Source organism: Myotis brandtii, unplaced genomic scaffold (assembly GCF_000412655.1).
Source record: "Myotis brandtii unplaced genomic scaffold, ASM41265v1 scaffold154, whole genome shotgun sequence".
NCBI classification, from domain to species: Eukaryota; Metazoa; Chordata; class Mammalia; order Chiroptera; family Vespertilionidae; genus Myotis; species Myotis brandtii.
The window spans coordinates 1,782,489-1,799,303 of NW_005355584.1; positions in this window are offsets into that span (position 1 = coordinate 1,782,489).

Below are 16,815 nucleotides of genomic sequence, written 5' to 3' on the forward strand. Positions count from 1 at the left end.
AGGCAGAATAAATGTTTACTCCACTAACTAAGGTTTAATGAAAGATGGGAGACAAATAAATTTGCATTTTTATTATATGCTAAAGCCATATTTGTTCAATGGCAATAGTTGTGTTGATTTTCCTTGATGAGTGCTGTTCATTCAATCTGCCTAATACATGAAATATTAGCATTTCAGTAAGAACCCTTTCTGAATTTAAACCTGAGAAAGGTCATTGCTTTTAACAACTCCTTCACAATTTTAAGTATGTTCATGGTGACTGAAGTTGATGCTGTAGAATACATGAAAGTTGCATTTATATTAGTTTCTTGAATGGTTGGCATTTTTGTTTGAAAGGACAGTATACATAAGAGAACATTGAAGTCTATGTTATGAGGGGTTTTTTTGTTGTTGTTTTGTTTTTGGTTGTTGTTGTTAATCCTCACCCAAGAATATTTATCCATTGATTTTTTAAGAGAGAGTGGAAGGGATGGGGAGAGACACAGAGAGAGAAACATTGACGTAAGAGAGACACATTGATTGGTTGCCTCCCACATGTGCCCAACTAGGGCTGGGATGGAGCCTACAACTGAGGTGTGCGCCCTTGACTGGAATCAAACCTGGGACTCTTCAGTCTTCTGGTTGATGCTCTTCTCACTGAACCAAGCCAACTAAGGCCATGTTATGAGGGTTTTAGAAAGTGTGATTAATGTATAATTCCAGGAGGGTGGGACTCTAGACGAGATTGGGAAGTAAAGGAGTGCTGGCAAGTGCGTCTAGGAGGTTTTCCTGGACCCTACGAGACACTTACTATTCCTCTAAATCTTTTACTATTATATCTCTAAATCAAAAAGTGAAATGGAAATATGAATGCATTATATCTCTGCTACATACCTATCAAAATAGTACAACTAATCAGAAAATGTTAACTAGGCTTTTGCTACATTAAAGAGTACCTGTTTTCTGTATCCATTAATTATTTTCTTTACAGCCTCAAATTATATTGTCACCAGTTGGTCAGAATCTTTATGAGACCGGCATCTTTTGCATTCTCACTTGATTCAAAATTCTTTATTTTAAAAATATAACAATACTTTCATTGAAATTTTTTCCCCTCAAGAATATCGTATGAGATATACAATGTATTAGAGAAAACAATATAAACTCACTATAGTTGCTCTTATTTTTTTCCCAGAATGAGTTTAACAATGATATTAAAAATCAGGTTAGAAATAAACACAATTTCAAAAAGCAGAGGATAGAATATATGCTCATATTTCTTCTGAATGAAGCCATTTCTATCAGAGATAGTTAACTGCAGCATGTTACTATCCTGAAGTTTATAAGCTGGACAGAAGACTGAGAAACAAGATCAAGCCATGTGGTACAATTGTTAACTGCTGGGAATCAATAAGAGGAGATAGTCCATGCTGGCACATCTCAATCACAAGTGGAGTGGAAAGACAGTAGGAGGTGTACCAACAGTAGGTGGCTTAGCAAGCAAAGAACAAGGAACTGCTCATTCTCGAGGCTCAGAGAGCTGCCCATTTGAACAGCTCTTTGTAGAACTTGGGAGGTTTACAGTAGAATTTTCTTTTTGAAGTACCGAGTTGTTATAAATTTTGGAAATGTTGTTTAGAAATCCCAGCAAAAATTTAAAATTGAGAGGACCCTCTGAAACACCACTAAGAGCAATTCTTTCTAAATTTATTCCAAATATAGTTAGTTCAAGTTTTGTTCAGGATACTAAATATAGGACAGACACTGGGCTTGGTGTTAAAATTGCAAAAATGAATGAAGCTAGCCTTTGTTCTCCAGTAGACTACTTTTCAAAGGAAAGAAATCCAGGCCTATAAACATTTCAATATGATTTTTTTAAATGACACAATTGACATACACACAGGGTCCTATGAGAAGAACCTAGAGAGATCTAGTATGTCTAACCAGTAGGAGAGCTTTGAGGATCAACTCAGTATATTTTGTTACACAAATATATTTAATGAACATGTGTGTTTTAAGGTATATTAATAAAATTAAGCATTGCTATGGCAAAAATATCCAACAGGTAACCTGGGGCTGCTAAGACCCTCATCAGTGTAGGATAATGTAACCTGATGTGTTTGAAGGCTCCATGTGTTTATTCTGGGTCTGGTTCCTAGACCATCTGTGGCAGAACCAGCCATTAATGGGAAGGCCAGGATTGGGTAAATAGTCCTGGAGGTTTACCAAAGCAAAGGTGCATGACAAATATAGCTTATATTAGTTTATATTAATTAATTTATTTTAGCCTTGCATTGTGGTGCATGAGTGGGATGCAATAACCAAAATGCCCTTATGACTCAGTTTAAAGTGGGTGCTTTGAAATTCTGCCTCAATCAATTTCAGAACACCTCCTGAGCAGCTTCTGCTTCAGTTTCTGCACCCAGGAACAGGCTATGCCTGGGGATTCATGCAGGAATAGAGCACGATGTCAAAGATTTCTGATGAAGAGATCCAGGGCAAGGGCATGATGGATGAGGGATGCCCTGGGACTCTGTTCCCCTTCAAGGGCATGCACTCTACTATTCTATCAGGTGCGTGTGTTTTTAAACTCCTCGTCTACCTACATCCTTGCCTTTTCATTCCTGGAATGAAATTTGAGTTTCTGGAAGTCAAGATCCTCTTCTGATCTTTGTCTTTTCCCAGCACAAGTGGGCAATGGAGGGATCTGATGAGGAAAGTGAGTGGCTAAGGCTTCCGCACCTTGCAGGTAAATGGAGCACTCAGATGCAATATACACAGGTGATAACAAGGCACATGATCAAAAGGTTATCCACTATTGATCAAATTCACATATGTAGCACACAGAACAAGCCACAAATTCTGAAGCACATATTTACAATGATTGAGACAAAGCAACGAGACAGAACATTAAAAAGTTAAATTTGGTCTAAATTATACCTATAATTTAGATCTATATCTGATCATTTCAACAAATATAAATACCTATATGAAGAATGATATGAAATGATAACTTCACGCCTGGAAATCAGTGCAAGGTACTTGCTTGAAGTATCAGACTATGTTCAAATCCATGTTTGGCCTTTGCTGACCCTCTGACCTCCAGCCACTTACTTAACCAAAGCTCACTCACTTTACCTGCCAACTGTAGATGATAATATCACTTAGCATTCATCTTCACACAATCAGAGATTTAATAAATTTTTTTCATGGATGTGTGTGTGTCTTTGTTTGTATTTCCATGGATGTGTGTGTGTTTTTGTTTGTATTTCTCTAAGTATGTTAGATAAAATTTAATATAATAATAAAATTCAGAGAAGACAGTAAGAATGGAGAATATAAAAATAAAATCTAATCTTGAATAATATGTAGCAAATTTGACAGGTTTCACAGATATTATGGTGCCTAGGAGACCAAGAATCATCTGAATTTTCAACCAAGATTAGGGTGACTCAAAAATAATACCAAAGCATCCTCAGAATTAAAGAATCTTAGTAGGGAAGGGGCCCAAACATTTCCTAATGTAGAAGTCAAGACTACATTAACAGGTACTTTAATGGAAATAGCTAGGAGTTCATCTACTTAAGTGTATCCTAAGGATAATGTTGATTTCCCATCCCTCCTTCAGAGCAGAAATTGGATATAGAAAGGAATGAGTACAATTTGTCAGTATGTGTGCTGAGCAATGGGACAGTATGTGACAATAGTTCCTGCCTTTGACAATCTAACTGAGCTTCTGATGAAAGCCCTTCTGTTTTTATTATATTCAAGTTTATTTTCCTGCATTGAGTGTTCTTCACACCTATTTTCTTGAAGGATTTGAATACTATTTCACAGAGAACAACTAATGAACATGTAGTTGGCATTGACATCTTCATAAATGCACCAATGTTTCTAAATAGAACATTTTTATGATATATATCATGTTCAAAATATGTCCAAACTAGATGTATGCTAAATATTTGTACTCAGTAAATCAAAATGTAACCAACACATGCAAAAAATATAACTCTTTCTTCACTTTCAGAATTTTTTTAGTCAGAGGTATTTATTCACTTTTACATGTCATCTTACAATGTAAATATTTATGAGTTTCTTATCTCAACTCATGCACAAGTCTTTGTATTTTTTATCAAAATATTGAATTAGGGAAATGTATGGCATTAGGGTTGTTCTTTCTAAGATAATTTCTTCTTCTGTTTTCTTTATTCCAATTCCACCTCTTTGGCCTCTGTAGGGTCTCAAATCATTTCCAATTAAATTTACTGTCTTGAGAAAATAATTTAGATTTCACCTCTGTTTTCCTCTCAGCAACATTTAAATAAAAGAAACAAGAGAGCTATCTATCTCTGTTTATCTCAGAGTTTATCACACTTTAAATCAATGTCAATCCATAGAGTTATTTGAAGACTTCATAAAATAATTTACTAGCTAGAGCATTAGGGACCCTAATTTTAACTCTATTTACAGATGAAAAATTGAGATTGAGGAAAGTTATGCAATTTGCCCACTTGTTAGTTGTCATAAGAACTAAAAGTAAAACCCATACATTCTAAGTTAATCTATTAAACCAGTCGGTAGGTAAATGTGGATAACCTACCCCCAAATTATTTTAGTTTCTCATTTTCTTTGTGTGATTTTCACTTGAACACTTCATTTGGACTTTCATGTTGCCTCTTCTCCCCTACATTTGATACCAGATATTGGGCACTAGTTTAGAAAAGCGTGAGGACGACTAAGGACGGAGAGAAAGTACAGGCTGTACTCAGAGGGAATTCATGAAGCGTGAGGACAACTAAGAAGGGCGGAGAGAAAGTACAGGCTGTACTCAGAGGGAATTCATGAGGAGACCCTCCCACCGGCACACACCCTACTTGGAATTTGACTCACTTTGGCTACATCATCCACACTCATCAGTTTCTCTCCAGCATTCTCCTTAAATCAGCACATAGCACACAGTTACTAAAATTCATTTTTTGGTATTTTACCCCAATCTATATATTTATATATTTTTTTAAATAGAAAAGAGTAACCATAAAGCATGTCTCTGAGCAAAGGAATGTTGTTTTCATGCACAACCTCCTTTCCATCTACTCGTTGCAGATTTTGTTTTCCCCTTCTGATGAACACTTCCCTTATTTTGGAATGTTCCTTTAAAAATGATTCATATCCCAAGGCTATGACCAGAGAGTATAAAGAGAAATTTGTTTCAAAATGCCATTTTTTTGTGTGTGTGATCTCAACCCCTACTATTTCCAAATCAGCAGCTTGGGAACATTAGGGCCATTCAGGTTCAGTTCACAAAAGTCAGTCTCCTCAAAAGCTGCCTTGTCCTCTGCTGTTATGAATGAATTGCCTAGTAACGTTATCCTCACCCAAGTCATAAGCCATGTTCATGGAGTTCAAACTGCAGTATCATTCTATGGAATTCTCCTAACAAAATAATAAAATGCAACGTCTCTTGCCTGTTCAGACAGTAGTTATTAACTATAAGTTAAATAAGAATCAATATTCCTTATAGAATGAAATAACACAAAGCCGGTGTGAGCACACTAATTAAATCCATAACATGCGAAATCCAGACCACGGGTTGGATTAAGATTCCCATTTCTCAGGAAGGTTATTGTATAGTTACCATTCAACAGTGGCAGGAATCAACTTCATCTTTTTATGAGAAATAAAATAAAACAGGATAATTATGAATCATTTTTCAAAAATAGTTCTCTAGTTACTATTTATGAATACTAATCATTTAATGATTGGTTTCATAATGCTCGCACCAATGAGGTAAAAAGAGTGTATTATCCTTAAATTAAAGACTCAAATCAAATAGAAAGTTTGTGTTTTCTGAGAGTAAACATTAAGTAAGTCGTTTAATTAAAACATAGCTATTCATACCGGTACTTGTGTTTTCTGAGAGTAAACATTAAGTCGTTTAATTAAAACATAGCTATTCATACCGGTAAATATACTTTTTTAACTACAGAGGAATAATAGAGCAAGAGAGAGAAATGTGCATTTGGGAGGAAAAAAACAGGAATGGAAGTGATGCTTGTACTGACTATAATCTTTTCAATTATTCCTCATACAGACGCCAAGCTGAGAACAGCATTTCACTTTGACTAAACTATTTAGTCAAGGACAGGTGATAGAAATAAGCATTTGTTTCTTTGCGATTTTATTGTGTTTATTTTGTAAACATATGTTTTCTTTCTCCTGTGGAACCTGATTTCTGCTATAACTGGGGACAGGATTTAGGCTGTTAGCTAGGAAGTTGGTGCTTGCTCAGAGAGTCAGTTAGATCCTCTGATATAAACATGGGCTCCAGTGGTAAGTTCTGTGCCAGCCATATTTCTATTGATTTAATTGTCCCAGTGCAAATCACAAACAGAATATTAACATAGATATAAGATACATCACCATCGCAGTTTGAAGACCTAAGTGTGAATCTCAATTCACCTTTTCAAAAGTTATGTAGGTGATATTTAAGAAACATGTTTACCCTAATGTGTGTCATTAAGATTACATTCCACATCAAAGGGTTGTTGCAATTATAGAAAATAATGTCTAATATTGACTAGCACAGTAACAAACGTATCTACTTTTCTTCCATTTTGTAAACATGATTCCATAGAGGACTCCTACTTACTGTTGCATTGATTCAGGATTCTATTAATTATAGATATATTTATTTTTTATAAAAATTTATTATAGATTTAAGGTCCCATTTATCTTATGCATCCACAGAAGACTTAATTCTTTCCAAAGTGATCTAATTAACAACTAGAGAATTACATAGTTGCTGAGAAAATCAGTTTTCTGTATCTTTTACATATTGGCTCGCCCAAGCACACTTATTTCTTTTCAAAGAAAATTATCGTTCTTCTAAGGGACTGAGAAACATAATAATCCAAAACTTGGCAAACCGACACCTAGATGTGCTGTATTTGGCTGACATAAAATCAGACACTGCTACTAAACACATGTTGAAGATTATCACAGATTGAAGCCTTTATAGGATCTTCTGTTTGTACATTTGCTGTTCATCTGTGAAAACAAAGCCACAACTTTCTTGTTTATATACAACCTGGGATGCAGTCAATGTTTGAGAAGTTTAAGCATGCTAAATCCATTTAGCCTTTGAAACATCTAAATGTCTATGTTCCCCACTTTTTGTATTGATTCAGAAGCCTCTAGTAATGCTTCTAAAATCTGAGAAAACAAAATAATAAGCCATTTCATTTTTTTATTCTCTCTAAATGTCATTAGTCATAAATGTCAAGATAAACTTGCTTTGAGTTACACGGTTTGACATATCATGTATGATTGACATCACAAAATAATAGCATGAGTCACATTTGCAGATGCCTACGCAAAACTTGCTTACACATGGAACTCTCAGACATGGCAATGATAAAGCCTTTTACTTTTTTTGGCAACATCGTATGTCATGAAAAGTGAAATGAAACATCTTTAACAAAAGGATATGCTGCGTTTAAAATGTCACATCCTTTTGTTTCCAGCTCCTCTTGCTGAATATGGACATTGTGGAATGACATTCAGTGTAGGACATCATAAATGCCTTGTAACTTAAATATGATTGTTTAACCATATTTGTTAGGAAATGAATCGAAAAACTTATAGCAGGTACAATATCTTCAGATGCAAATTTATAAAGATGTTTTGAATTTTTCAGCACTTAAACACATAGTACTTATCTGCTCCTTCCTTTGGCTGAATTAGAATGTGTTATTACTATCCCTATTTTACAGACGAGAGAACTGAGGCACAGAGAGGTAAGTTACTCTGATTGTCCACATATTTAAAATATATTTCTTTATTGATTTCAGAGAGGAAGGGAGAAGGAGAGAGAGAGATAGAAACATCAATGATGAGAGGGAATCATTGATTGGCTGCCTCCTGCACACCCCCTACTGTGGAACGAGCCCGCAACCCAGGCATGTGCCCTCGGCCGGAATCGAACCTGGGACCCTTCAGTCCGCAGGCTGACACTCTATCCACTGAGCCAAGCCGGCTAGGGCTAGTCCACATATTTAAAAAGTATTTGTGCTCAGTGGATAAGTTGTATAACCTGCTGGCTTACTCACTGTTCTTTGTTTGGAATTTTGTATTTGAAGAAAAGGTTAGAGTTTTAACTCATAATTGGAAAATGATTATTCACATGAATGCTTCCTGAGTGTCCTGAGAGTTCTGACAGTGGAATAGATTAGGTGTATAGGCTGCTATATAACAGCAATTACTCTGCCAAATAAAGCAAAAGTATACAATAGGTTTGTGTCTATGTTTCCATCCAATTTTGACAATAATAATGGTATGTGTTGTAAAAAAAAAAAATAGCCTCATCCAAAAATAGTTTTCTTGCCTTTTGGGTTGAATTGTTTGTCAAAATGATGAGCCAATTGTGCGAAGAGAATCAGCATTTAGGGGTATCTTTTCTACCTGTCACAGCAGTCCATCCTGACAAGGTAGAAGCTGATAAAATGTCTGAAGTCTTCTTTTATCAGCCAACTAAGTCCTGATTTGAAAAAGCAAAAGCTGGTTGCAGAGCAAGATGCTCAGGAAGTAATAGAACAATGAGCATCCTAAAAATCACAGAGGCAATAACTTTTCTAATCTATATCCATTTACAACAAACTCAGATAATTAAAAGAAAATGAGAATGCTTACGATGTGCAGTTATCTATTTCTTCATGTATCCTTCCACATGTCACACCAAACTTCATACCATTGGACTCACGTAAAAATTTAAGCTGCAGCACAGCCATTAAGGGAAGGGCTCATACCCCTCTGGAATGCACACTAGAAATGTATCAAATTATTTTCTAAAATAGCCCAAAGCAGCTCAAGTAGTTTCAGATTGCTTCAGGCATTCTTAATTTCTGACTGACAAGAGTTACGGAATTTAGCTGTAATCATCCTATTCATTCAAGAAAATGTTAATAATTGCAAAAAAAAATAAAAACACTAGCACCTCATATTTGCACATTTTAAAATGGAGAACATAGTGTACAATGCCCTCCAGATAATATTTTTCTTTGAGTAAAATTATTAAATAGTGCTGACAACAAAAAACTAACAAAGCAGATTTCTTCAGACAGTTCTGAGTCTAGAAGGCATAACCTTCTTCAACGATAGCACTTGGGCAAAGAACTGTAACAGTAATTATATTTGGGTGAAAATTACCATACTTTTGTGCAGCTTTCTGAAAAAAAATGGCTCATTAATTCACTAAAAATCAAGCGAACATACTTTAATGTTATTTACTGAACCTGAGTCATTTAATAAAAGTAAAAAATTCATATTAACATTTAGTAGATCCCATTGTAGCTAGATATTATTGAACATAATGTTGGATTATTTTCCACATTCATTGACAGCTAAAAACCTGAGTGTGGTGAATTAATAACTCAGGAACACATGGTTGGTGGCAACACACGGTATTTTTTACTTCGTATTCACTTAGGGTGAATAGGATGTTAAAGATCTCATAGCACTTCCAATCCAAGAATATTCCCATGAGACAAGCATTCACGTTCTGCATGAGCAACTAATAGTGAAGAGGGAGCTCACTAGCCTGCTGCTCCATTGTTTTGAAACTGGGATCCTTTTTCTCTCTCATTATTTTGAGTCAAAATCTGCCACCTTATAAGTTCCTCTTATCGTTGTTAAGTCTCTGTTACGGGATACTTCAGAATAATTTTAGCACCTTTCCCAAATAGCATGTCATCAAAATCTGGAAGCTGCAATCACTACTCTGACTCCATGATTTAAATATTTTCAATTTCCTAAGCCATTACATTTACGACATAAAAATTAGACATCCAAACTCCATCTCAAAGCCCAAATTTATTTCTTAGATGTTTCTGAACTTCTGAAACACAGGTGTGATCACAGAAATTCAAATGTATTTATATAAAAATAGAATTTATTTTAAAACTGATACAGATAACTGAGCTCACCTTCTGAAGGACATCTTGGTCACCTCCAAGTTTTGCAAATGAATAAAGCTGCCATTGCAGGTTTTTGTGTGGACATACATTTTCAATTCCTTTGGTAAATACCAAGGATGCAATTGCTGGATCATACAGTAAGAATATGTTTAGTTTTATAAGAAACTACCAGTCTTCCAAACTGGCTGTACCAAGAATTATTTTTTATTTGGATACCAGTTCTTTATCATATGAGTCTTTTGCAAATATTCTTTCCCAGTCTGTAACTTGTTTTCTCATTCTCTTGTCCTTGTCTCTTGCAGAGCAAGAAGCTTTTAATTTTCATGAAATATAGCTTTTTAAAAAATTTCTACCCAGGATAGTGCCATTGGTATTGTATCTAAGGAGGTATCACTTTAAATATGATCTCATCTAATTTTTCTCCTATATCATCTGAGTTTTACAATTTTGTGATTCACATACAGGTCTGTGAGCCACACTGAGCTTATTGTTTTGTGAAGGCTGTAAGGTCTGCGTCTAGATTCACTTTTTAGGTGTCCAATTGTTCCAGCACCATTTGTTGAAAACACCATCTTCGCTCTGTTTGTATTGCCTTTGCTCCTTTGTCAATGATCAGTTGGCTATATTTGCTGGGTCTATTTCTGGGCTCTGCGCTCTGTTGCATTCATCTGTGTGTTTGTTCTTTCACTAATAACACACTGTCTTGATGACTGTAGCTGTTGAGTAATTTTTGAAGTTAGTTAGCATTAGTCCTCCAACTTTGTTCTTCTCCTTCAATATTGTGTTGGCTATTTTGGGACTTTTGCTTCTTTATATGAACTTTAAAATCAGTTTGTTGATATCCACAAAATAACTTGCTCAGAATATGGAAAAAAGGAAAATAATGGAGACTGAAATACTTCACATATTTTAGGAAACAAATAAAAGACTATAAAAGTGAATGCATATGCTGAATGGCTGCTGCAGTCAGGAAAGCAGCTCCTGAGTGAGATGCCTGGGGCTTCAGATCTCTGGTGAAGGCAAGAACACAGAGGGCACCCTGCGGGCAGCTTATTCTGAGAAGCAAACCAGTGACACTTGAAACCCGATTCCTGAATTCTCTCTGACCCTTCACAGTAGCAGAGGAAGAATGCCCAAAGGACGGTCAAAGCACAAACATGCATCTGCACACAGTAAATGAATGTCAGACGAGGAACACAGGGCCAAAAATATTGAACTAAGGCAAGAGAAAACTCTTGCCAACCCCTTATTTAGCATTTAAATAAAATAAAAATATAGCCATGGTCAGATTGCTGTAAGACTAATAATGCAGGACTAAGAAAAGGAACAGCACACAGAAATACATAATCATAATAATTATGCAAAATGCAAATGAACTAACTGGTAGTAGAGAGATTCTTAAAGGTTTGAATTGGCCTTACCACCCTGAAATTATTAAAGACTATAAATACATTGTTTATTTCTTTCTTCCCAAAAAACATTGTTCACTAAATGTCAGACACATCTTTTTTTAAATGTAAATTCTACATTGTTTAAAATATTACATATGTCTTTTTCCACTATTGACCTATCCCTGCCGTTCCCACCCCCCAGCACATGCCCTCACCCCGCTACCGTCTGCGTCTATGGGTTATGCTTAATATCCATGCACACAAGTCCTTTGGTTGATCTCTTAGTCCTCCTCCCCCCGCCTTCCTTCTGAGGTTAGATGGTCTGATCAATGCTTCTATGTCTCTGGATATATTTTTGTTCATCAGTTTATGTTGTTCATTATATTCCACAAATGAGTGAGACCATGTGGTATTTTTCTTTTGTTGACTGGCTTATTTCACTTAGCATAATGCTCTCCAGGTCCATCCATGCTGTTGCAAATGGTAAGAGTTCCTTCTTTTTTACAGCAGCATAGTATTCCATTGTGTAGATGTACCACAGCTTTTAATCCATTCATCTGCTGATGGGCACTTAGGCTATTTCCAAATCTTAGCTGTTGTAAATTGTGCTGCTATGAACATAGGGGTGCATATATCCTTTCTGGTTAGTGTTTCTAGTTTCTTAGGATATATTCCTAAAAGTGGGATTACTGGGTCAAATGGGAATTCCATTTTTAATTTTTTGAGGAATCTCCACACTGTTTTCCACAGTGGCTGCACCAGTCTGCATTCCCACCAGCAGTGAAGGAGGGTTCCTTTTTCTCCACATCCTCTCCAGCACTTGTCATTTGTTGATTTGTTAGTGATAGCCATTCTGACAGGTGTGAGATGGTACCTCATTGTTGTTTTGATTTGCATCTCTCCAATGATTAGTGACTTTGAGCAAGTTTTCATATATATCTTGGCTTTCTGTATGTCCTCTTTCAAAAAGTGTCTATTTAGGCCTTTGCCCATTTTTTAATTGGATTGGATTATTTACCTTCCTTTTGTTAAGTTGCATGAATTCCCTATACATTTTGGAGATTAAATCCTTATTGGCAAATATGTTCTCCCATGCAGTGGGCTTTCTTGTTGTTTTGTTGATGGTTTCTTTTGCTGTACAGAAACAATCCCATTTACCATTGCAACAAAAATTAAGATACCTAGGAATAAATTTAACTAAGGAGGTAAAAGACCTGTACTTGGAAAACTATAGGATGTTGAAAAAAGAGATAGAGGAAGATATACACAAATGAAAGAATATACTGTTTTTATGGATTGGTAGAATCAACATCATTAAAATGTCCATAGTACCCACCGAAATCTATAGATTCAATGCATTCCCCATTAAAATACCAATGGCATATTTCACAGACCTAGAACCAACTCTCCAAAAATTAATGTGAAATAAAAACAGACCCCAAATAGCCACAGCAATTCTGAGAAAAAAGAACAAAATTGGAGGGATCACAATACAGATATCAAGCTATACTACAAAGCCACTGTTCTCAAAACTGCCTGGTACTGGCACAAGAACTGACATATAGACCAATGGAACAGAACAGAGAACCCAGAAATCAACCTAAGCCATTATGTTTGATTAATATTTGACAATGGAGGGAAGTGCATACAATGAAGTCAAGACAGTCTCTTCAATAAATGGTGTTGGGAAAATTGGACAGATACATGCAAAAAAATGAAACTAGACCACCAACTTACACCATACACAAAAATAAACTCAAAATGGATAAAGTACTTAAATGTAAGATGGGAAACCATAAAAATCTTAGAAGAATCCATAGGCAGCAAAATATCAGATATACAAAATAAAGATATGTTGTAGCAATATCTTTACTGATACACCTCCTAGGACAATGGTAACTAAGGAGAAAATAAACAAATGAGACTACAGACACATCTTTTTTAGTGATTTGAGACCCTGGGAAATGTTACTGCTTCAATAACCTAATTGTACTTGCATCTTTCCCATGTTGTATTGTTTGCTGTGTCTGTACCAAATCCAATAGAACAACTTGAATTTGGTATGTATAACATTATATTTCTCTCCTTCCATCTACGTCTGATTATACTTTGTTATCTTTTTAACAAATGAGATTATACCATACATACCATGTTGGACCTATTTCTGTGCTGTAATAAGTCACTAGTTGCTTTTTATGTCAATACCTTAAGTTCTCTCTCTCTCTCTTTTTTTTTATCCTCACACAAAGATATGGTTTTGTGTTTTGTTTTGTTTTAGAGAAAGAGGAAGGGAGAGAGAAAGAGGGAAGAAGAGAAAAGAGAGCGAGAGAGAGCAATATTGATGTGAAAGAGAAACATTGACTGGCTGCCTCCCATACATGCCCTGACCAGTGATCAAACCTGCAAAGTAGGTATGTGCCCTGACCAGGAATCAAACCCACAACCTTTTGGTGTTCCAACCAACTGACCCACCCAACCAGGGCAATTCTCTCTCAGTTTTATGAAGTTTGCATGCAGTACGATTATTTCAGTGATATTACAAATTGTTTAATAAATTTAATAAAACCTCTATTTTATGTTCAGTATAAAAATCCTGCAATGAACATTGTTTTCATGTGTGTTATTGGATTGTATGATTGCTATTTAGGATCTGTTTGTGATGGCTATTTAGGATCTATTTAGACAGAGTGCTTCTGAGTAGAATATTTTAAATTATTTTTATTTAATTGTTTATTTTTATTTAAATTATGTATTACATTGTCAGTTTCCTCTTCAAAATATGTTGTATAATTCTTTAGGTAGCAGTGTACTAGAGTGTTTTCCCCCTCTTTGTGCTCTTTCAATATGTGTAAACTTTTCCCAATATTTTATTTAAAAAGAACTGATTCGTTTTGCACTGATAGTAAAGGAAAAGTATATTTTACATATGTGTTACCATTTCTCTTTGTTTATTAACTTTTTATGTCCTTTGCCTTTTTTCTGTAGTTTTATTAGTTTCTAAAAACATCTGTGTATACCAAAATTTTACTGTCATACAAAAATTTAAAAATCATTTACCAATTCGTTAGCTAACTCTAAAGTATTTAGTAATCCGTCATTTATCAGCTGATTGCAAATGCCACATGTGGCATATTCTTTTACTCTTTGAAAATTTAAGTATTTGTTTCATAGAACTTATTTTATTATTGTTGTTAAGAGATAAGACAAATTTGTGTGTGTTTAGAGTAGTTGTTTAAAAATATATATTTAATTAATTTTAATCCATTAATTAATTCAGCATTTCTCAACTTGTTTAAATTCCAGCTTCATCCTAGAGTCATACTGAATCCGTGTGTCTATTTCTGGATTCTTTGCTCGGTTCTATAACACAGTAGCAGAATGTTTTCATTCTGGCATAGCAAGTCACCCTTTAGTACTGGTATTAGTTTTCAAAATTCATTTCACAATTGTCTACGTTTTTTAAGATACCTTTGAAGATTCATTTATATAATTGTTTTGTAACTGGTCATTTTACTAAATTATTTATAATCACCTCTCAGTATATTGTCTTTGAGAGCATTCATTTCTATAATCATATGAAAAGCAATATTAAAATATGCATAAAGAGAAGTTTGGGGGAAAAGTACCATTTTAAGAAAAGTGTCAATCATTTCACAAGTTTGTTGACAGCTAGTGTGTGCAGTTCTGCTTTGTGTTCTATGATGACCATTTTCAGCTGCTTCACTGCAAATAAAAGCTGGTAGGTAGATGACTAACTTACACTCTAGTTAAAGTTGCCAAATTTAGCAAATAAAAATAGAAGAGGATGCTCAGATAACTTTATTTTTTTTTCAGATAAACACTTTTTTAAATCATAAGTATGCCCCAAATATCACAAACAAATTGAAATTGAATTGGTGTCCTATATTTTATCTGGCAATCCTAACTCCAAAACAAGGTCAAATGCCATTCAGTTTAAGGAACCATCCCTTAACTATAAGTTTATAAATTTATGTTTCCTAAATATTAGTGTGTATTAAAACATGAATTAACTTTTAAAAATTGTAATTTCTACTTTATTCCTTTTTTAAAAATTTTGAATCTCAAAAATACAGTTCCTTTCAAAATGAAGTTGGTAAATGTTTAATATCTTTATCACAATAAAAAGTTAAATGCTGTATGTGTCACAAGATTCCTATTTAAAGTTAATAAATCCAAAGCCAAGGAACCAATGATTTATGGCACGCCATGTAGCTCTACTGCCTTGGAAGGAAACTAACAATGTTCCCGTGCTGCTAAAATTTGTTCTGTAGAGCCCAGGATGTAGATACCAAAGATGAATTCTGAAAGAGAACAGAGCAAAATTCCCTTTATGCACTTTGGGCTAGTATGCCAAATATTTTATCAGGGATCAGCCAAAGAGTTATTCTACCCCAACATTGCCACCTACAGTTAGAGCACACTTAACAAATTCACAAAATGTGACCATGCATTTTATTTTTTAAAATTTTCACTTTTTAAAATGAAAAGAAGGAAATGAGGGGAAAGGGATGTGTGGAGAAGAAGGTATCAGATTTCAGAACTTTGATCATGTGGAGAAGCAAATTCAATCTTGAAAATGTTAACTGTTTTACATTACAGACAAAAGTGAAAGAATAATGTACATCTGCTCCCTTCTTGTTTAATCTCACTTCACAACACAATCTTTTACATAGTTATCTTTTCAACATTTTTTTTCTTTATATCCTGTTCTTTTCTCCAAAAATTTCAACATATTTTTGTTTTTTTCTGTTTCAAAGCTTTTGTGTTTCTTTTAAACAAAAATTCTAAAAATTTCTAAAATCTCTAAAATTCTTAGATAGCATTAACGATTATTCAAAAATTATTGACAGCAAAGGGAGAATATAGTTGCTCCACAAAAGAGCTGAAGGAAAGTGAAATTAAAATAAATACCCCTTATTTGAGCAACAGGGGGCTTCTCGGCTGCCAAGAAGACTAATTTAAATCATTTTTCATAAACTCTCCACAAGAAAAATAGGAATAAATTGGATTGTGTCTATGTGACTCAGCATTATCTTTTGACTTTATAAACTGCTGCAATTTTCAACTCCTCAATTTCCTGCTTACCACTGCTCAGCTCCATTTGGTCTGTGGGAAGTAGGAAACCTGGGGATAATTTTTAGGTTGTGCCCATTCTTAACTAATCCAATCTAGTCTATAGTGGACATAGAGGGGGCATATAGTAGATACATAGTGGACATGTGTATGTTAATTAAAGTTCAATATGAAACAGCTATGTCTAGATTCTATGTTCTACTTCTATATTAAAAGTAGGTATAGCTATTGTCAATTACTAACACTTAACTGTCTGATCCCATGCTTTGAAAGCATAGTAATAGTTTGCCTATCTTGTGGTCGGCAAACTGTGGCTCGCGAGCCACATGTGGCTCTGTGGCCCCTTGAGTGTGGCTCTTCCACAAAATACCACGTGCAGG